The following is a 22,495-nucleotide window of genomic DNA, read 5'->3' as shown; positions in this document are numbered from 1 at the left end:
TACTTTAGCTAGACGTGTGGGAGGTGGGAGGGTGGACCGGGAGCTGGAGGAAGCCTACGCAGTGGTGCCCAAGTGGAAAGAGCTGAATGTGCAGCTTGGTCTGCTGACTGGAGCAACAAACTGCTAGCAGGGTGGCCGGAGTGTGCAGAAGGCAAGAGACGAGGGAGGTGCAGGCCGGGACCTTACGCTGGATGAGGGATGGACAAGAGAATCCTGCCACTTCCTAGGGCTGGCATTGAAGACAAGAAGGGGGGCTCAGCAGCGTGGCCTAACGGCTGAAGTCCTCACCTTGAATGCACCGGGATCCCATATGGGCGTCAGTTTAATCCCGGCAGCTCTACTTCCCATCCAGCTCCCTGCCGGTGGCCTGGGAAAGCAGTTGAGGACGGCCCAAAGCCTTGGTACCCTGCACCCACTTGGGAGGTCCGGAAGAGGTTCCTAGTTCCCAGCTTCGGATTGGCACAGCATCGGCCGTTACGCTCACTTGGGGAGTGAATCACTGGATGGAAGATCTTCCTGTCTGTCTCTCCTCCTCTCTGTATATCTGACTTTCCAATAAAAATAAATAAATCTTTTTAAAAAAGAAAAAAAAATAGAAGACAAGAAGGGAAGCTTAGAGACCTGCAAGAAGAGCCTAACATTGGCTTTTTTATTTTTTTCGTAAAAGACTTATTTTCATTGGAAAATCAGATATACAGAGAGGAGGAGAGACAGAGAGAAAGATCTTCCTCCCGCTGATTCACTCCCCAAGTGGCCACAAGGCTGGAGCTGAGCTGAGCTGAATCCAGGAGCTAGGAGCTTCTTCTGGGTCTCCCATGTGGGTACAGGGTCCCAAGGCCCTGGCCTGTCCTTGACTGCATTCCCAGACCACAAACAAGGAGCTGGATGGGAAGTGGGGCTGCCGGGACACATATCGGTGCCCATATGGGATCATGGAACATGCAAGGAGAGGACTCTAGCCACTAGGCTACTGTACCAGGCCCAGATTACAACATTTTTAAAACTAAGGATACATTTTTTTTTCCAAAAATAATGCATGGGGGGTGGGGTCTGATGCCCTTCTCTCTATAAATCTGAATTTTCAATGACTCAATTAGCTAATCTTTCCCTTTAAGTGCTACCAGGATGCAATATGAGTGCAGGTTCATGTCCCTACTTGTGGCCTGGGAAAGCAGTAGAGGATGACCCAAAGTCTTGGGACCCTGTACCCACACGGGAGACCCAGAGGAGGCTCCTGGCTTTGGATCAGCCATTGCAGCTATTTCAAGAGTGAACCAGTGGATGGAAGATCTTTCTCTCTGTCGCTCCTCTGTAAATCTGCTTTTCCAATAAAAATAAATACATCTTTTAAAAAAACACGCTTTTTTTTCCAGGAAACTTGAATATCCTTCATATGTATGTTTTTCAAGATTAAGAGATAAACTTATCTCTTAATTCAATTTTCCACACTTAAAAAAACATTTATTTTGGAAGTCAGAGTTATATAGAAGGAGAGACCATCCATTGGTTCAATTCCCAGAGGCGCACCAAGGCGAAGCCTTGACCGTGCTGAAGCCAGGATCTTTCTCCAGGTCTCCCACATGGTTGCAGGTGCTCAGCCACTTGGGCCATCCTCTGTTGCTTTCTCAAGTCCACTAAGAGGGAGCTGGATTGGAAGTAGAGCACTGGGACTCCAACCTGCTGGTGTTGCAGGTGGCAGCTCTACCAGCTATGTGTAACACCAGTCCCCTCTACATACACATCTTTGGAAGTGCCCCCACATTACTTTTTTTTTTTTTCAATGCAAAGATCTTCTATCTGCTGCTTAAATCCTCAAATGGCCATCACAGCCAGAGCTGATCTGAAACCAGGAGCCAGGAGTTTCTTCCAGGTCTCCTATACCTGGGCAGGGCCCCAAGGCTTTGGGCCATCCACCACTGCTTTTCCAGGCCACAAACAGGGAGCTGGATGGGAAGTGGAGGAGCTGGGAGACGAACCGGCGCCCATATGGGATCCTGGCACTTGTAAGGGGAGCATTAGCCCATTGAGCCATGCGTTGCTCCTCACCCTACCCCACCCCTGCTCTATTTTAAGGCAAAGAAACTGAAGCTGTATGTGTTCATTTCAGGCAGGATATCTCAACTTGGCACTGCTGACAGACTAGGCCAGCTCACCCTCTCTTGTAGGGGAAGGCTCTGGGCTCTGTGAGATATAGCACTGTCAGCCCCTACCTACTAAATGCCTGTGGCACCTCTGTGCTGGTTTAATTTTCTAATGAAAATTAGAAAAATCCTGGATGTTGCCGAAGGTCCTCCTGCAGGGCAAATCACCCCAGTTGAAAATAACTTATCTCAGGTCACAGTCACAGACCTGGAATTTTAACATAAGTCAGGCTGAAACCAGAGGCTATAAATCCTGGGCAGGTGGTGTCCAAGATAGGAGGTGTAGGATGGAAGTCTGGGTCACCAGGAAGGTGGCCCTGCATCCCATAGGAGGAGAATGATGACTCTAGGGAAGAAGGGGTGCCTTAGAGACTCATCACTGAGGCTAGGAATCCCTGTTTAGTGGGTTCTGGAAGGGAGGATCCTGATTTGATTCATCTTTTGATCACAGGGTTTAGTGCTAAACAACTGTTGAACTGTGAAGTCACTTGTGCGCAGGTGATAGTTATAACCTTGACAATGGGAGGCCTTGCCCTTTTCTCAAGTAGCTGCCATGTGCCAGGCACAGACCAGGAGCTGCTACATGAAGGTGATCCCATTTAATCTTCATCTGGACTTGATGAGGTCACGTATTATTATCTACAATGCCCTGAACCCCAAGGCGCAGGGGCAGATCCGTGGCTGAGATAGCTCAGCTGAGGAGTGTTGTCTCACACCTAAATCAGCAGGTAGGAAACACTCGAGCTGCCTGGAGAGGGGGTGGTGGGGCGGCAGCAGCTCAGAAGGACTAAGTGGTTGACAGCTGTTTGCAAAACCAGGGAATCCCACATTTACATGCAAGTGCACCCAGGTCCACCAACCTGTTAGATGATGGAGGAAGTTGGGGAGGGAGTCAGGGGATGTCCCGGGGAGCCCTTGCAGTAGCTCCAGAAACCCCACAAAAGCCAGCTCTCTGATTCCATGCTACCCTACCACAGGAGACAGGGCAGCCAGCTGGGCAGAGTTTAGCATGCAATCCATCTCAAGGGCCCGGCATTGCTGTTCCAACGTGGCGGGGAGGTGACTGCTGAACTCAGAGCTCCAGCCAGGCAGGAAGAGGCAGTTGATTCCGAAGTATAAGGCACCAAGCCACCCTCACACGTTACACCTGGGCGTATTCACCAGGTGATAGCATTTACACAATCAAGATTGCTACTTAAACCTTCTCAAATCTCTTTGAAGAGCACAAGCAAGCACCTTTAGCCCCATATTACAGATGAGAAGATTGAGGCTTGACCAGCTAACTGATTTGCTCAAGGCCACACAGCTGACAAGGGACAGAGGCAGGCCTCAGATCCTGGGGCTTTGATTCCAAACTCAGGAATCCCCATTGCTCTTCAGCTCCGGTCTAGCAACAAGATCCTAGGATTTGAACTGGAATGTCAGTAGAACATCCGCCTACACACACACATAGGTATGAGTGCCAGGCTAGGGACAAACAGACCCTAAGGCTCATGCAGGTTCAGACAGGCAGTCTGATGGCCCCAGTAGCTGATTCCTGCTCTCCAGCCACCAGCTTTGGCACCAGCCGTTGTAGGCATTTAGGAAGTGAACCAGCGGATGGGCGCCTAGTCTCCACCTTGCAAATAAATGTTTAGAATGAACAAAAGAAATGAATTCGGCAGGTCACATCCTTTCCCTCCCCCTGCATTGGCCTCCCTCCACCTGGAGGGAGGGGACCGGCCCCAGAGGCGAGGGTTGGGTCTTGTAGGCAGTCCACAGCCCTTCATCCATCTGTCTACACCAGCTGGCCTGGGCTGGGCTGGGGCCGGACCGTCTGCCTGTCCACGCCGGCCGGCCCACCGGAGGCGGCGCGCTGGCTGCTGGCGGCTGCTGACGCAGGCAGCTGTGTGTGGGCGGCTGCACGCATGTGTCTGTGTGTATCTGTGTGTGCGGTTGCTGGGGCCTCCCCGGCTTCCTAAATGAGGGTTTCCTTTCCCTGTTGCCAAGGCAACAAACAGAAGCGCCACAACTCCCGGCTGCTGAGTGGTGCTGGAGGAAAGGGCATCCTCGCCCACCCACCCGCCCCTGCACACTTCCAGGAACTGAGGCGGGAACCGGCTCCTCCTCTCCCTCCCCACCAGCCAGGTGTAGAGCAAAGGTTTGTGCACCTGGTTGTGCTGGTTTACCGGAAGCTGAGGAATTTCCCAGGAGAAGGGAATTATAGTGCTAACCTCTGGACTCTTGGGGCCTGTCCCTAAAATGCCAACGACTTGGTGGGGAGGCACTTCAGAAATAACAGAATTTTCACAAGTTGTGCAAGGAGCCTTGAGGCCCAAAGTCTCACCTTCCTTATCTTCCAGGTAAACCTGTGCCTAGCCCCAAGCCCCAAAAAGCCCTCAGGGCCCCTGCTGGCTTCTACACCAGGGGGCCATCTGGGAAAATGACCTCCCAGAAAAGGAGTGCTCCTAAATAGGAGTAAGAAGTTGTGGGATCAGCCAGCAAGAGGTGCAGCCTTTTAAGCCACCACCTGCGACATACTGCCCAGGTGTTTCGAGTCCCGGCTGCTCCATTTCTCACTCAGTGAAGGCGCCTGGGAAATCGGCAGAAGATGGCCCACATGCTTGGGCCCTGTCACACCCACATGGAAGACCTGGAGGAGTTCCTGGCTCCTGGCTGTGGCCTGTCCTGGCTCCAGCTGGTTGTGACCATTGGGAGGGTGAAGGAGCAGGTGGAAGATCTTTCTCCCTCTGCCTTTCAAAAAAAAAAAAAAGTTCTGGGGTTCTATTGCACAGCAGGGAGAAGATAAATAATGTTAATTTACTAGATAGGTCTCCAATTAAGAAAACCTAGGAGAAAGAATTTTAGAACGATTTCACTATGAAGAAATGCTAAATGCTTGGAAGACTAAAGATATTTACTGCATGCATATGTACAGTCCTTATGTCTTAATTTTTTTTAATGTTTCCAAGAAAGGAAGGAGGGTGGGTTATCTACAGGAGGCTTCCGATGGCTGGAGTCAGACAAGCTTGCCTTGGGGGGGTCATGGGTATGGGCAGGGTGCCTGGGTGCCTGCTAGGATGGGGAGGCCTGTGGGGTGGGGAGGGGACTGCACAGGGCCGGTACTTCACCATTCAGTACTGGAAGCTGGAACTGCAGAACTGGGCGGAGTCTAAGGGCACCCCGTGGCCCTGCCTCCTCATTTCTAACCCTGGGGTGATGGACTAACTCCTCAGATTTCCCTGTTCACTATCCCCAGACCTGCCCAAAGGAACACCCCACTGAGCCTGGTAAGCTCACAGGGCACCCCAAGACCCCACCTCACTTCGGCCTGGACCCCTGAGGGACCCTTCATCACAGTGACGGGTGATGTGGAAAAACCACTGGAGGAGGGATAGTGGAAGGGAGCCCGGGCTGCGAGTGGCTTGCGAGAGAGGCTGTGGCTGCCAGGTTCTCAGGCTCCGGGGGGGCCAGGGAGAGGGGGCATCTGTTTCCTCTTGGCCACTGTCCCTTCTGTTCTAGCCCAGAGGAGGTAAACACGGCTTTCTACCAGGGCGCGTCCTGGCCTGAGGATGTACCACACGTCCACTGTGAACAGATTCCCATGTGCCCAGAGCTGAGCTAAGGCTTAGGGGTCATGGGCGTATTTCCTGTCAGCAGGAAGTGGGGTTCACGGCCATAAGAGCCAGGGTCAGGTGGGGCAGGTACAGTGGGAGATCTACTTAGCCTGGGGTGAGGCATCCCCTGACTCCCTTGGTGGATGGATGGAGGGGTAGCAGTGGGGCCGTCAGGCTGAGTGGCAAGGAAGAAGAGGTGGCAGGCTAGGAGGAAGGCTGCTGAGAGGGAGGGGCTGGAGTCCCAGTCAAGGGGCTCTGGGGTGGGAAGTGGGTAGGGAGATCCAGGAATTGAGGAGAGGGGCACTACCCTGCTGACGCCAGAGCTCCAGCTCCAGCTCCAGCCGGGGATCCTGCGAGGCAAATATTTACCCGATGACAAAGGTTGCTAAGCAGGGAGGAAGGAGGAGCAAGGCTGGTAGCTGGAGGCCTTTGCAGGCTCCTCCCATGGCTCACAAGAGAGCAGTGCCATCAAGGCTCCCCTCTTACCCCCGCAGGCTCAGCCAGATCCTTCCACACACATGCTGAGGTTGGGGTTGGTGGGATACTCCCTGCTCTAGCCCCTGGGCAGGAGGCTGCAGGAAGAAAGGAGGGGGAAGAATGGGGTGTGTGTGTGCACATGGAGCCAGATGTGGCCCATGTGATGTGGGCTGTCGCTGGCATGGGCACAGCCAAACCGGGACATGCCACGGCAGCTGGAGAAAATGAATCAGACCCTGGGAGGGTGTAGAGAGGGGGACAGCTAGTCCAGGACCACCACCACCCTGCCCCCAACAAGAAGCAGATGAGAGGGAAGCAAGAGGACTCAGGTCTACAAGGAGGGGTTTGCTTGGGAGTCCCTGTTCTCATGGGGATCTCCCATCTGCCCATCTGCCCACCATTTTCAAGGTTGCCACCCACTGCCTTCCAGGCTGGGTCTTGATTTCCATATGCAATGTGGGACCTTGCTCCCCAGGGAGGAGTCCCTGCTACAGGACATGCCAATGCCTGGCTCTGGGCTCCCCCCACAACACACACACAGATGGGACAGGCTGTGGGTTCTCTTTCCCTCCCCACCCAAGGGAGGGGAGGAAGAGGCTGGAAGCGGGCTCAAAGGGTAGTTGCTGGCTCCCATGGAAGTTGCCAAGCTGATGCCACTGCGTAAGTAGAGGTATAGGGGTCCCTGAGGCTGAGGCATGGGGAGAAAGTCCCAGGGGCAGCAGGGAAGGTAAGAGCTGGAAGAACAGGCTGGCCTGCCCGTGGGACACCCTTCTCCTCCAGGACCAGGGTTAACTGGCTCCCAACTGGCTCCCATCTCCCAGCGGAAAGTTTGAAAGATGCACATGGGAACGTGACTCATGGCCCCTCCCTACCCCCACCCCACTGCCCTCTTCTGGCCAGCCGGCTTTCTACCAAGAGTTAATTCAAGGCACGTTATTCTCCCAGAAACCAAAACTTGGGGAGGGAGGCTGAGGAGCTGGCTGGAGGAGGAGGCCATGAGGTTCTGAGAGGGGTTTGGACAAGGCTGTGGAGAATTCAGCTTCCTGACACTGGGATGTTCAACGTTGACGCTGGGGGGAGAAGCTGGCATTCTGGTGCTGCTGCTGTGTCTTGGAGGCCCACTTAGGGCGAGAAGGAACCTGTGGTGCTCACAGCCACAGAAGACAGGACCTGGCCTCAGGGCTCTCCTCCTTTCTGGGCCCTTGCCTGGAACTCCAAGAAACGTGGCAGCACTGGGGGAGGGAGAGGCAGGGTTCCTCTGAACTCTGTCTCCAGATGCACCTCTCCCAAAGGGCTGAGGAGGATCCTGGCAGGTGTGGACTGAGCTGGGCACTCCCAGCCAGGAGCCAGTGACCTACCACCCAGGCGTGCCCAGGCTGGCAGATTATCTCCTTGGATGCCCCCAGGGCCCCCCACCCCAGTCCCACTTGGCTCATCTCTCCTGCCTCCCCTGCAGCACCTGGAGCCAGCGAGCCCCAAATCTTGCCCTTCTCCTCCTCCACTAGCACGTTTCTCCCGCTCTCTGCTTACCTGCCTGACTGCAGATTCCCCAAGTGCATCTTCGTCCTCTCCTCCCTAAACCACAGCCACCGGCTTTCCAAAATGACCTCATCATGTTGGCACAGGGCTACACCTCCCTTCTCTCCACATACTCAGGGCCAAGTCTCCCTGGCCTGACCTGCACAGTCCCTGGGGCTCTCCCTGTACCTGCAACCTCGGCCCTATCCCTCTGGGCCGCCATCCCAGAGCAGTCCAACCCCTCATTCCTTCCGAGTTCACTTCTTGCTCATCCTCTAGGCTCTTCCAAAAGTGCCACTAAAGCGCGGGCAAGGTCTCCTGGCAGAGCTCCCCCAGTATGCCTCACCATCCTACAGTGCGTCCAGTGTCTCCTCCAATGGGAGGAAGCCCTGGAAGGGAGAAGTTGAGAGGGGCCTGCCACTTCCCATGCTCTCCCTGCCACTGCAGGGCACAGAGCCTGAAGGTACTTAACCAACATACCTCCTGGGGAGCCAGCACCCTCCAACAACCCTTTCTGCACACACTCTCCACCACCTGCCTTCCTGCCCTCCTGCCCTGTACCCCACCTGCCCTCATCTCCACAGGTGCGTGCCAGCAGGCCTCCTGCCCCACGCTCATCCTGAGGCGTTGTCAAAGGCTGCAGGACCAGAAGCTTCAGAGCCTCAGAGCCTGCTGTGTGCTGAGTGTCCTGGGCTTGTTCTGGGCTTTGTGTATCCATTGGCTCCTGAGGTTGGCCCCAGGCCCTCACTTACCTGCTAATTCAGGCCAGGTCTTTTTAAGGCCTTGGAATCACATAGGAAACCAATGCGTGAAGGAGGCCAGTGTGTGCCAGGTACTCAATGTTTTAATTCCCTGCCTTTATGGTAGGTACGCTAGTAGCTCAGGCAGCCCTGGCCAGGGGCGGGGGAGATGAGTGTGGCAATATTGAAGAGTACGGGTGGGAGCCACCTGCTTTGGGTAACACCTGCAAGACTCTGCAAAGGAATCTGTGTGGTATGATGGAAGGGGCTTGCAAAGCCCACAGTGTCTAAAGGCTGATATGTTGATTGAGAAACCGGTCTGGGGTGGCAGTGGGGTGGATTTTCAGTTAAAACAAACAAATAAAACCACTTTTGGAAGGCTGGTGCTGTGGCTCAGTGGGTTAAACCCTATTCCATATGGTATTCCATATGAGCCTGGTTTGAGTCTTGGCTGCTCCACTTCCGATCCAGCTCCCTGCGGTGCACCTGGAAAAGCAGCAGATGATGGTCCTAAGGTCTTGGACTCTTGCCACCCAAATGGGAGTCCTGGATGAAGTGCTTGACTCCTGGCTTCAGCGGACCCAGCCCTGGCTACTGTAGCCATTTGGAAAGTGAAGTAGCAGATGGAAGAGCTCCCTCTCTAACACTGCCTCTCAAATAAATAAATCTTTAAAAACTCTTTTCACAGATAAGCTGAAGTTCAGAGTGGAACTGAAAATGACAGGTAATACTTACTGAGTATTTAAGTAATTTTTAATATAAAATTTTTTAAAGATTTATTTATTTTTATTGGAAAGTCAGATATACAGAGAGGAGGGGAGACAGAGAGGAAGATCTTCTGTCCAATGATTCACTCCCCAGGAGCCAAGCTGATCCAAAGGTAGGAGCCAGGAGCTTCTTTCGGTCTCCTGCATGGGTGCTGGATCCCAGCACTTTAGGCCGTCCTCAACTGCTCTCCCGGGCCACAGGCAGGGAGCTGGATGGGAAGCAGGGCCACCGGGACATGAACAAGCACCTGTGTGGGATCCCAGTGGGTGCAAGGCAAGGACCCTAGCCTCTAGGCTATCACACTGGGTCCTACTGTTTTCTTTTTATTTTTTTATTATTATTTTTTTTTTATTACAAAGTCAGATATACAGAGAGGAGGAGGGACAGAGAAGAAGATCTTCCGTCCGATGATTCACTCCCCAAGTGAGCGCAACGGCCAATGCTATGCTGATCCGAAACCAGGAGCCAGGAACTTCTTCCAGGTCTCCCACACAGGTGCAGGGTCCCAAAGCCTTGGGCCGTCCTCAACTGCTTTCCCGGGCCACAGGCACGGAGCTGGATGGGAAGTGGAGCTGCTGGCATTAGGACCAGCGCCCATATGGGATCCCGGGGCGTTCAAGGTGAGGACTTCAGCCGCTAGGCCATGCCGCCGGGCCCCTACTGTTTTCTTTTTAAAATTTACTTGCTGGTTTGAAAAACAGAATGACAAAAGAGATTCCACCTACTGCTTCAACATGCCCCAAACTGCTACAAGAACCAGGGCTGGGGTCCGGCGCAGTGGCCTAGTGGCTTAAGTCTTTGCCTTGAACTCCTGGGATCCCATATGGGCACTGGTTCTTATCCCGGCAGTCCCGCTTCCCATCCAGCTCCCTGCTTGTGGCCTGGAAAAGCAGTCAAGGACAGCCAAAGCCTTGGGATCCTGCACTCGCCTGGGAGACCTGGAGGAAGTTCCTGGCTTCAGATCGGCGCAGCACTGGCCGTTGCGGTCACTTGGGGAGTGAGTCATCAGACGGAAGATCTTCCTCTCTGTCTCTCCTCCTTTCTGTATATCTGATTTTGCAAAAAAAAAAAAAGAGCCAGGATGGGGTCAGGCCAAAATCAGGAGCCTGAAGCTTCCATCCTTGCCTTCCACATGGGTGACAGGGGTTCAAGTACTTGCACCATCTTCTGCCGTTTTCCCAGGCTCATCAGCAAAATTGGAAATGGAGAAGCCAGACGTCAAACCCAGCACCCATGCGGGATGCCGGCATCATAGACAGAAGCTTACCCTTCTGTGCCACACTCCATCCCAGGTGCCACCGTTCTCAGTGGTGCATGTCCACCTGTTCCCTATCACCAGCTCCATCTTACAAGTCTGAACAGAGAGCACCATGATGCAATGTCCTCTGGGCAGGACAGTCAGCCAATGAAAACGCAGCAGCAGAGGCAGGAGAAGCCACTGTGCAGTGTGCTGGAGCAAGGCCTGCGGCGCCAGCATCCTGTATCAGTGGACCGGCCTGAATCCCGGTTGCTCTGCTTGCCATCCAGCTCCCTACTACTATTCCTAGGATGGCAGCAGAGGGTGGCTCAAGGATCTGGGCTCTTGCTACCCACATGCAAGACAGAAGGGAGCTCCTGGGTCCTAGCTTCAGCCTTGCTCTAATCTGGCTGTTAGGGACATTTGGGGAGTGAACCAGCAGATAAAAGATTCTCTCTCTTACTGCTTCCCTTTTCCTCTATCACTTTCAAATAAATAAATCCATCTCAAAAAAATAGTAGCAGCAGCCACAGTCCAAGGGAAGTCCAGAGATCCTGCCTCGCCACCCTTGGAAAGGCAGAAAAGGCTGGGAAGTGGGCCAGGCACCCCCTTACCTCACTCCCTTCCAAAGGGAGCCCTGGCCACCCCTAGCTGTGCTGTCCACCCCTCCCCAGTGCTAATTTATGCAGCCTCCTAATTGCTGATCATAAGAAGACAATTAAGTCCAATTAGGGAGCCAGAGCTAATTAGTGCCCAGCTTCCCCCTGCCTCTGGGCACCCTCCTGCTCACTGCACACACACACACACACACACACACACACACACACCGCCCCCGCCCCGGCCTGGGGTCTGTAGGAACTGGCTACCCACATCACTCTACCCGAAGATTAGTTTATTTGAAAGGCAAGCCTCGGAGAGGTCAAGATCATCCATCCCCTGGCTTACTCCTCAAACGGGTGCAGCAGCCAGGGAGCCAGGAACTCAGTCCAGGTCTTCCACGTGGGTGGTGGGGCCCCGAGCACTGGTGCCTCACTGCCGCCTCCCAGGGTGTGTCAGCTGCTAGCCCTGAGCGAGCACAGTGCGTACGCCATCAGTTCACTGCCGCCTCCCAGGGTGCGTGTCAGCTGCCAGCCCGGAGCAAGTGTGGTGCGCAGTATGCATGCTATCGGTTTTTTCTCCTCCCTTATTCTCGTGGAAAGAGGACAGAGCATCCTGGCTGTTCCTTTGCACTGTAGGATGGCTCTTATTTCCCAGCTCCATCATGACTCCTCCTCCCTGACAACATTAATGTCAAGGCACACCTCATAAGGGCCACCCCTGACATCAGCAAAATCAAGGGTTCCTGAGGGACTATGTGAGACCACACACCCCAGTTCCTTTGCTCCTGACATACCTAGGTGAGTCCAACGATCCCATCTCCCTGGTGGACAGGCGAGGACACGAACTGCGTCCCTTCTTCCTTCCACGTGCTCACGCTCCACTAAGGCTTCTCTCGGTCAATCTGCTTCTTTCCCTCAGCTCAGCTGCCTCTGACTCTGAGAACCCAGAGTCAGATGCAAAAAGTTGTTGCTGGAATCACAGAACTAAGTAGATGGCAAACACAATTTATTCCATTCACTCATTCTGAGTCCTTGGAAAAGTGATTTTCTTTCTGTGGGCCGCAACTGCAGAACAGGGGGCGGGGCCAACAAAGTGGCTCAACAAGTTAGTGCTCCACCTGCAAGTCCCAGGATCCCATACAGGCGTCAGTTCATGTCCCGGCTGCTCTGCTTCCCATCCAGCTCCCTACTTGTGGCCTGGGAAAACAGTACAGGATGGCCCAAAGCCTTGGGACCCTGCATCTGCATGGACGACCCAAAAGAAAATCCTGACTCCTGGCTTTGGATGGTCTCAGCTCTGGCCGTTGTGGCCATTTGAGGAGTGAACCAGCAGATGGAAGATGTTTTTCTGTGTCTCTCCTCTCTAAATCTGCCTTTCTAATCCATTTTGCTCACTCTGCAGATGAGTGCAGCAGCTGGGCTGGGCCAGGCTGAAGTCAGGAGCCAGGAACTCCTTCCAGGTCTGTCACATGGGTGACAATGACCCCAGCACTTGAGCCATCATCTACTTCATCCTTGGTGCATTAGCAGGGAGCTGAATCGGAAGTGGAGCTAGGACTTGGACCAGCACTGCCATACAGACTGTGAAGGTCCCCAGGGGTGGTTTACCCAGCTGCACTGTACCACCTGGCCCTGGGCCCCCCTTGTGTCTACCCTCAAGGCCTGGGGGAGGAGCACGAGGGGGATATGTGTTTCATACTGAACATGCAGGGACCCCACAGTTGAATAAGAATGAAACTATACTGACAGAGCCTGGGAACCCCCACTGCCAGCAGAGGCTGGCGGAGTGAGTGGGTGCAGACATGATGACACCCCATTACCATCACTACCAACACAAACACACACACCCCGTTGCCCAAGACCAGGGCAGACAGGACATGACAGGAATGCTGTGTGCACCAGAACCGCAGTGCGCCCGCTATGCTAGGAGTGAGAAGTGGGCCATCCTTCCCCACTTGGCTAGCTCTCGGCGGGGCAAGCAGGCAAGCCGGGGATGAGTGGCCACCGCTGTACCACCAACCAGGGTCATTTTTTCAGTTTGTTTCTTTCCGAGTGTTTTTCCAGGCATGGTTAGAATCTCACTGGCCCAGCTTCTAATCTGGGCTCTGCCGTCTGTTATCCCACACACATCCACCTGGGCCAGGTGATGGCTTCCTTGTCGTTGGCAGTGACTCCCCAAGGCTGTGGTGGGCAAGGGGTGGCCCGGGCATGCATGTGTCCAGCAGAGAGGGTTCCTGTGCCCTGGCTCTCGGCCCCCCTCCCAGTGCTCTGCAGAGGCAGAGTCCGGTGCTGGGGTGTTGGGGGAGGCATCGGGCATCTGCAGCCTTCCCCTTCCTGTGCTGAATCACCGCTCACAGGCCCTGGGGACTCAGGCGTCCCCGGCTTCCAAAAACACTACTGCTGTTATGGCAACCGGGCATCCCTTTCCTCTTCTCACTGACTGACTGCACCACATCATCTCCCACGCTGGTTTTGGTTACTGAGCTCAGCTTTTGACTCCTTCGTTGACTCAACTCTGGTCCCCAAGACAGTATCAACCTCATCACCAACCTAACAGCCTGCACCCCACCCCCCCAAGAAAGCAGCCTAGGGCCTGAAACAGCACCCAGGCCTCAGGACTCCATCTCTCATGCATCCCTGGAGGAGGGGAGACCCCCTCAATGCTGGGGTGCAGGGGATGAACAAGTGCTAAGGAGGCGGTCCTGGGAGGAGAGTGATGGGCGCTGGCGCCACCTGCTGGCCAGGGCGGGTCCTGGCCACTCCTAAACTGAGGAAAGCCCTCCTATGGGAGGCTTTAATCCCACCTCATTCATTGGTTCATTCTTTCATTCACAAGCATGTATTCAGCACCGTCTATGTCCCCCAAAACGCCTGTTGCTTTCTTGAAACAAGTTAGTCCAAGTGTGACGAGTGCCCGCAAGAAGGCCAATTCAGGATGCAGAGAGCAGAACAGCCCCGGGCAGGCACCTGACCCTGACACAGGCTGCATGCAGGTGCAGAGAAGGCCTCCCTGAGAAGACGGAGCTCAACCCCGAACAATAACAGCAACACTTAGGAGGCACTTTCTGTTTACCAGACACCACGTCAGCCCTTAACATGCCTCTGCCCACTAATTGCACAACAATCCCATGAGGTAATTGCTACTATTAGGTTCATTTTATAGCTGGAGAAACAAGTTGGGAGCCGCGGGCTCATTTGCATGGGGCTCACTAGTAGAAGGCTGCCTGGTGGACCAGGCCAGCCACATTCAGGTTCCTCCTGCAGCCAGCCAGGCCAAGAGGAGGGAGAGGCAGGTCGGAAGACAGATGGGCAAGACAGTAGGAGAAAAGTCAGCGAGAGAATGAAGACTTGGAGAAGGGGAAACGAGAGAGGTTTGAGGCAGAGGGAAAAGCACACATGAAGACCTCGTGGCTGAAGACCTAGCACATGCGCCATCCTGCAACCAGAATGTGTACGCAAGCAGAGCACCACCACCCCCAAGCCCTCAGCCCACAGCACACCAGCCAGTGAGCACCACAGCCGAGCCTCTGCTGGGGATGAGCCCCAGACCAGGGTGCCAGGGTGGGGAGCCCAGTGACAGGTGCAGGCAGCACCCCCTCCAATGAGGATGGGCTGAAAAAGCCCAGGGTGCTGGTGGTCGGGGGGAGAGGGTTATGCAGTGCGGAGGGGAATAGAGGGGGGACTGTGGGAACCAGGGGGAGTAAAGCAGCAGTTTGGTGAGGGGAGGAAGAGAAGATGTTCTGAAAGTACAGATGAACACACAAGGCCTCGAAAATGACCCTGATTGTGCACGTACTGTGTGCTGGGTGCTGAGCAGGAACAGGACCCAGGGTCTGGCCTCCAGGGGCTCCCAGGGCACTGTCACCCCCAGCAGTGACCCAGAGGCACCAGAAGCCGATGAGGGCAGCAGTGCCCATAGCCCAAGGGGAGGCCCACGTGGTCACAGGGTCGCACAACAGACAGACTGTGAAGGATTTTTTTTTTTAAGATTTTTTTTCTTTTTAAAAGATTTCTTTTACTTGAGAGACAGTTAGAGAAGAGGCAGAGGGATAGACAGAATTGAGAGAGAAAGAGATCTTCCATCCACTGGTTCACCTGCAGCCAGGGCTGAGCCCAGCCCAAGCCAGGAGCTTCATCTGGGTCTCCCATATAGGTGCAGGGGCCCAAGGACTCGGGCCATGCTCTGCTGCTTTGCAAGGCACATTGGCAGCAAGTTGGATTGGAAGTGGGACGGCCAGGACTCGAGCCAGTGTGCATATGTGATGCTGGTGCATAGCGCCAGCCCAAGATTTTTTTTTTTTAAATTAATGTAATTGAAGGCAAAAACTGACAGAAGGAGAGACACAGAGAGAGACAGAGATAGTGGTGGGGAGATGAAATTCCAACTACTGATTCATTCCCCAGGTGACTAGAGGGGCACAGCCGGGAGCCTAGACCTCCACCCAGGTCTCCCATATGGACACCAGCACTTGTGCCATCATCTGCTGCTTTCCCAGACGCATTAGCAGGGAGCCAAATCATAAGTGGAGCAGCCGGGACTGCAAGTGGAGCTCATCTGGGACGCCAGCACAGCAGCTTGGTGGCTCAACCCACTGTGCCAGCCCCTACAATCAGATTTTTAAAAAATCATCTCTCTGAGAGCTGGTGCCATGGTATCGCAAGTCAAGCCTCTGCCTGTGGACTGGTGCAATAGCTCAATGGCTAAATCCTCATCTTGCAAGCGCCAGGATCCCATATGGAGCTGGTTCGAGTCCTGGCTCTTGGAATCCTGTCTCTCTTCTCTGTAACTTCTGAACAAAAATCAATTTATTTTGTAAAGACTTACTTATTTTAAAACTTTACTTTTATTGAAAAGGCAGATTTTACAGAGAAAGGACAGAAAGGCCTTCCATCTGCTGGTTTGCTCTCCAAGTGGGCACAATACTCAGAGCTGATCCAAAGGTAGGATCTAGGAGCTTCTTCTGGGTCTCCCATGTGGGTGGAGGGTTCCAAGGCTTTCCCAGGCCACAAGCAGGGAGCTGGATTGTAAATGGAGCAGCTGGGACACAAACCAGCATCTCTATGGGATGCCAGCTTGCAGGAAAAGGATTAGCTGCTAGTTGAACCGTTCCACTAGCCCCGCCCCCCACCAAAAAAAAAAAAATCTGGCTATTGTGTGGAGACTGACCTGAGGGATGATGGCAGCAAGAGGCAGGAAGTTGGTGAACCTTGGAAATTCTTAGAGGTACAGTTGGGAGGACTTGATGGACACAGCAGGAGGAAGTTAGGGGAGAGTGAGAAGTTATAGAAAGCTCTAGAGTTCTGGCTTGAGCAGGCAGGTGAAGGTGATGTCATCCCCGGAAGCTGGGGGAGGAGCCGGCTCGGGCTGCCGGGGACCGAGCCAGGAGGAAAAACGCAGGACTCCTGGTCCTAAGCCAGCACCTGTTTTCCCTGTGGGAAGGCACAGAAAATTCAGGAACAGAGGAAGAGGGAGGTGGGGAATGGGGCAGACGCCATCAGGCACTAGGAACCGTTAGCTGTCCAGGGGTGTTCTGTGTGCCTGGCCAAGGCAGCCAGCCACCTCCGACCCATCTGTCCCCACTTCCTGTTGTATTTTTGCTTTGCAGCGACCATTGTAACCAGAAAGAACATCATCTGCCTGCTTGTTTACCAGCTGCCTCCGGCCCTCTCCCGAGGAAGACGAGAGACCTTGCCTTACCAGGCCCCAGTGCCCAGGACCAGGGCTCCCCTGAGAAAGAAGTGTTAAACCTGCCTTAGGAAAAAAACCACTCCTGTTTCTTTCAGACCCGGGTCAGCTGTGGCTCAAATATCTCAACAGTGTTCCCAGGGCAGATATGAAGGGGGCTTTGGGCAACCTGGAGAGCTGGTCAGAGGTGGTGGGCAGGGATCGCCCAGGTGAGGGTGGCGGTTTTCATCCTGCACCAGGAAGAGATGGGGCGCCTCACCGGCCCCACCCCGCCCCGTCCCCCATGCAGGATGTCTCATCAGTAGCCCCGATGCCAGGGAGGAGTCTGATGTGACGCCAGAGGCTATCTGAGTGGCAGTGTGGCGCCCTTGCTTGCAGGGCCCAGAAGCCCGGGAACCCAGACTGGGGATGCTCCGGTCACTGGCCTGCATCGCCACCTGGTGGCCACGTGTCAAAGCTGCGTTCCTTGGAACTTTGCTTGCCAGGCAAGAGGTCACCCCCTCAAGCAGCAGGCTTCCCTGCTCACCTCCCTCCCATGCTCTGCCTTCAGAGGGACTCCTGCTCATTCTTCTGGACTCTCTCATGTCCACCCCATCCAGGAAGCCTCCCCAGATTACACCTGTTTCAGTCATCCTTCTCTGAGCACACTCCACCTGCCACTGTCCATCTCGGAGTGCTGGTCAAACAGCATTGGTATTGGACTCCGCAGTCTCCTGGTGCCAGATTTGTGACCTAGAAAAGTTGCCTAACCTCTCTGGGCCTCAGATATCTCCTGCTAAGCAGAGGCAAGTGGCAGGTTGGCCAGTTGCAGAGACAATGCAACGATACCAGGTTTGAAAAGGCCAAGGGAACAAAGTTAAATGCTGAGGACACCCAAACCCAAGTGAGATTCCCAGGTTGAGTATTAGGCTCCTGGCTTTGGCCTGGTTGCCTCAGGAATCTGAAAAAAGACACAAGGGGAGGACAGATCTCCGGCTAGTCTCTGCCTTTCAAATAAAGCGACTTAAAACAGGAGACGAGAGGGCTCGGCAGCGTGGCCTAGCGGCTAAAGTCCTCGCCTTGAACGCCCCGGGATCCCATTTGGGCGCCAGTTCTAATCCCGGCAGCTCCACTTCCCATCTAGCTCCCTGCTTGTGGCCTGGGAAGGCAGTCAAGGACGGCCCAATGCTTTGGGACCCTGAACCTGTGTGGGAGACCTGGAGGAAGTTCCTGGCACCTGGCTTCGGATCAGCGCAGCACCTCCAGCCGTTGGGGAGCAAATCATCGGACAGCAGATCTTCTTCTCTGTCTCTCCTCCTCTCTGTATATCTGACTTTGTAATAAAAATAAATTAATTAAAAAAAAAAACAGGAGACAAGAGCCTGGCACCAAACAGGCACACAGGAAATAGCCATCATTTCCTGCCTCCTGACTTCCGCTTCCAACAAGGGAAGGCAGGAGGGCAGGTGCAGGCTCCTGGGGCTCTGGCCTTGCTGACGAGGTCAGCAGGTAACTGCAGAACTGGAAATCCACCCACCCATCCACTTGCTCACTCAGTCGTTCACCTCTCCCTGCTCCTTCCAGTACGGCACACAGTTGAGTCCCTGACTAGTACCCAGCACAGCGCTGGGCACAGAGGGGCCTGGGAAGAAATCCCTTGCTGCCTCACTTCCTTGCCCCCAAGAGAACACCCAAGCCTGGCTGGCACCAGGTGCCCTCCCCCATCCCAGCCCACGAAACCAGAGCTGGCGCCACTGGGTGAGGAATCTGGGGACCAACTGTCACAGCTCCAGTATCAGCCGCCTCCCGGATGCCTGGGAGCAGCCCCGAGGCCCATAGGGGCCTTGGCAGCCAGCTGTCCGTAGGGTCTGGGGCCAGGAGGGGGAGGGGCAGGCTCCACCCTAGCCCCTGTGAACTGTTCTCCCCTGCGGGAAAACCCAGACAGTTGGGGGGGGGGGGAGTGGAGAGGAGGAGGAAGAGGATCAGGTGGTCCCAAAGGAAAAGCAGGGCTATGTGTCCAGGTGCAGACCAGGGGCAGGGCCTGCGGATCCACATGCCAAGAACCACGGTGACTTCCCAGTCTGAGCCTGGGTCACCCCCACACGTCCTCCTGGGCTGGCCACGTTTCTCTGCACCACGTGGGCCGGCTTCTGTCTCGCTGAGGGCAGGGACCAGGTTGGAGGATTCTCTGGTAGCAGAATTGTACCCAACGTGTCCTCACTGGTTTAAATGAATGCACAGACAGCATGCAACACTAGCTGGGCCCTGAAGATGACAGCAAGGCGGGATTCCCACCAGGAAGGGGTATAAAAGAGTGCTGTGCCTCCACCTGTGGTACCAACATCCCATAGGGGCGCTGGTTCGTGTCCCGGCTGTTCTACTTTCCACCCAACTTCCTGAGTACGACCTGGGAAAGTGGTGGAAGATGGCCCAAGTCCTTGGGCCTCTGCACTTGTATCAGAGACTGGGACGAAGCTCCTGATTAATTCAGCTCCAACCATCATGGCCATTAGGGGAGTGAACCAGTGGATGAAAGATCTGTTTCTGCTTCTCTACAAATCTGCCTTGCTAATAAAAATAAATCTTTTTTAAAAAAATTACTACTCCTTTTCCTGAGAAGTGTTAAAGAGAGAAAGAAAGGAAGAGAAAGAAAGAAAAGAAAAAAGAAAAAGAAAAGAAAACAAAAAGACAGACAGACCTCACAAAGAAGCATGGAGCAGGAAGCTCAGTGAAGACAGATGGTGAGGGTGTCCTGTGTGAGGCAGGGAGATAGGCCCCATCTCTGTCAGAGGCAGGGGTGGTTCCCCCACCTCCCACCCTGGGGGGCTCTGAGAACTAGACTGAGGAAGAGGGAAAAAGCAACAGGGGGAGCCCAGCCCCTGGGAGCTGCGGATTTACGTGATGTTAACAGGTGCAGGTGCCGGGGCTTACTCCCAGGAGACCCAGCACACAACGTGGTCCTCCCCTAGCGCCACTCCAGTCCCCCACGCCGGCTCCACATGCAGCCTGCGGGCGTGCCCAGACACACAGACATACCTCACGGCTCTTCCACCAGTGCATGGAAAATGGGACCAGACCTTTTATTTTTTCAGTGCAAGCATTTTGAAATCCACACATAGTTCTTACATATGGTGTGCCCTTTTGGTGAACATTTTGAAAACGGCGTCATTGAAGGCAGAGATTTCAGCCTTGTTTACACCAAAGCACCCTTCTCATTTCTCTCTATAATCCCACAAACTTTCCCAAGTGCTTCCTGACAGTCCACGACTCAGAAACTGCAGGGTCCTTTGTCTCAGGTGTGACACCAGGTGAGGCTGGCCTCTGCGTGTGTGTGTGTGTCAGAGACCGGGTTCACCTGCAGCCCAGTGTGTAACAGGGATTATTTTTGGAAACACCTGCTGTTCACTTGGGATGATCTTATTGCAGCAGGTCTAAGCCTAGAAATGACTCACGATAGGTTAGAACCTCCCCCAGTGCCAGGCGGCATCCCAGGAGCTCCATGAGAAGTGGTTGGCTGAATGAATGAATGAGCGAACACCATCTGGCTAAAGTCAGCTGCAAAGGAGGAAAAAAAAAAAACCACTGCCAGGAAACTGGCACTGATTAAAGACCAGCCATGAGCCAGGAACTTGGTGCTGGCAACTTGGCATCTGACGCCCCGCTTCCAGGCGAGGCCATCAATGACCGTCCGAGTGGCAGAATGGTCAAATAAGCCACATGTTTAGCTCCAGAGACCTCTTGCTCCCTACTCCTCCACCCTAAAGTTTTGGAGATGCAGTTAGACCCACCACAGCCTTCCTGAGCCTCGTCGTCGCTGGGCAGGGCTTTGTGGCTGGGAGCTGGGTGGCTGGCGGTGTCAGGACAATAGTCGAACCTCCTAAAGTGCCACCCACCCACGTTTCTGGCCACAGCGCAGAGCTCGAGCAGTAGTGGTGTTTAAGGTCTTCTGTTCTCACATCCTCACTCAGGACCGAGTGGCCACAGGCAGGAGACACAAATTCAGCCTGGCTTGGAGGACTGCCAGTGTAGGAAGCAGAACGGGGTGGGGGTCCTGAACAAAGAAGGCCATCAGCCTTGGGGAGAGAGAAGGATACCCTTGGGCACCAGCTGGGCACTGTGTATACCCGGTGTACCCCCCCCCCCTTCCAGGCGGCAGGCTCCCGTCTGTCTCAGAGAATGCTTGTCTGCAGTCGCTGTGGGACCCTGAGCGTGGACTTGAACGCACCCAGAGGGCTAACCAATCCCAGCTGTTGGTTGGGTCAGCTAAGTGGACCCAGCAGGAAGCTGCCTGGCCCGGTCTCCCTTCCCACAGCCTTGTTTCTGCCCTTGGTTTTCCTCGAGGGCCAAATCTCTGGGGCTTCTCTGGTCATTAACCTTCTCCTTTAATTAGTTTGGAGGGGGCAGAGCTAAGGTAGGTTGGGACGTCTGAGGCGACAGCTACAACTCCACTATCCTTGCGGTGGGAACAGAGCCCATAGCTCTCTCTGAAAACAGTCGCGTGCACCACACGGGGGGTGGGGTGTCCCCCAGCAGGTTCCTTCCTGGAGGGGGTGGAGGCAGACAGCGCTGGGGGGCAAGGATCTTCCCCACTCCTGGGCCCTCCTTTCCCACTCTGGCTCCACAGGAGGCGGTAGGGTAGCTGCCCACCAGGGTAAGGTTTGGAGTTATTCTTAGGCTCAATTTCCTATCCAGGGAGGCACCACTCCCCTTCTCAGGGTTAGGAACAAGGGACAACCCCCTCCACCCCACCCTAGCTAGTATCCACAGCACAGGTTTCCGCCCTCCGCTTCTTGTGCAAATTCACTCTTTCCAATCATCGGCTTAGGGAAGCGGTTTAGGGAAGCGGGGCTAAACCAAGCTCAGCCCTCAGAGCGCCAGGGCGATGAGGTCACCCCATGACTATCCCTCCCGGCCCCAAGGACTCATCTAGGAATTGACAAGCTCGGGGTTTTTCATTTCCAAGGCACCCCACTAAAGGTCTCTTCCCCCACAGTGATTCACCCATCGCTCCTCCTAAAACTCCTGGGGGGGAAAGTTGGCCCCTAAAATCGGAACCCCAGCGCTCCGTGCCTTGGTAGGGGGACAACTAAGAAAGGTGACAAAAGAAGCGCTGAAGGTTCGGGCTGAGGCGGCCTGACAAAAGTGCACGACACACCCCAGACTCCCTCGCCAAAAGTGTCCAGCTGTCCAATGCAAGCCTTCAAACTTCTTTTCCACGCTCACGGAATGTGCAGAGCCAAGGGGGCTGGCTTCCCGGTGGCAAAGAGAGCGGTGAAGGCGAGTGACCGGATGACCAACCCCCCGCCCCGCCATCTCCGCCCCAGCTGCATTCACAGTCCAAAGCCGGGACAGCAGCTTGGATTCTCCCACCCAAGTCGAGGTCCCGTCCCTCCTCCCGCGACACCCAGAGCTCTCACTGCCAAGCCGCACCACGTCCCGCAGACTTGTCCCGCCTCCGCACGCGCGGGGAGCCCCCCACGCGCTCCCCTCCACGCGGCCTTACCCCTTCCACCCCCCACCTCCGGCGATCGGAAGGACGGGAACTTAAACTCACCTCCTCCCAGGCGGCGCCTCTGACATCTCTCCGAGGCTGGGGGTGGGTGGGGGAAGAGGAGGCTCGCGCCGCGGAGACGCGAGGGGACCCCCAGTCCTTTGCCCGGAGCCCCTTCCGGGCCCCCACAGCGCGCTCGGCCCGGCTCTCCACCCCCTCCCCATCCCATCGCGGCTGCCGCTTTGTCTGCTGTGCCGAGAACC

The 22,495-nt window shown here is 54.9% G+C and overlaps 1 protein-coding gene across 1 annotated transcript in view; it reads right to left on the bottom strand.

The window, feature by feature from the left end:
* LMNA (lamin A/C) overlaps window positions 1-17,550 on the bottom strand; it is a 41,839-nt gene extending 24,289 nt beyond the window's left edge. Inside the window, exon 1 of the mRNA XM_040998761.1 lies at window positions 17,483-17,550. The gene's annotated coding sequence lies outside the window, so the exon portion shown is untranslated. The remainder of the gene's footprint in view (window positions 1-17,482) is intronic.
* Between the last annotated feature and the right edge of the window lie 4,945 nt (window positions 17,551-22,495).

The sequence above is a fragment of the Ochotona curzoniae genome, unplaced genomic scaffold (assembly GCF_017591425.1).
Source record: "Ochotona curzoniae isolate NIBS_2020 unplaced genomic scaffold, NIBS_Ocur_1.0 scaffold_1037, whole genome shotgun sequence".
Lineage (NCBI taxonomy): Eukaryota > Metazoa > Chordata > Mammalia > Lagomorpha > Ochotonidae > Ochotona > Ochotona curzoniae.
Note: the sequence above shows the minus strand (reverse complement) of the source record. Positions and strands in the feature narration are given on the sequence as shown.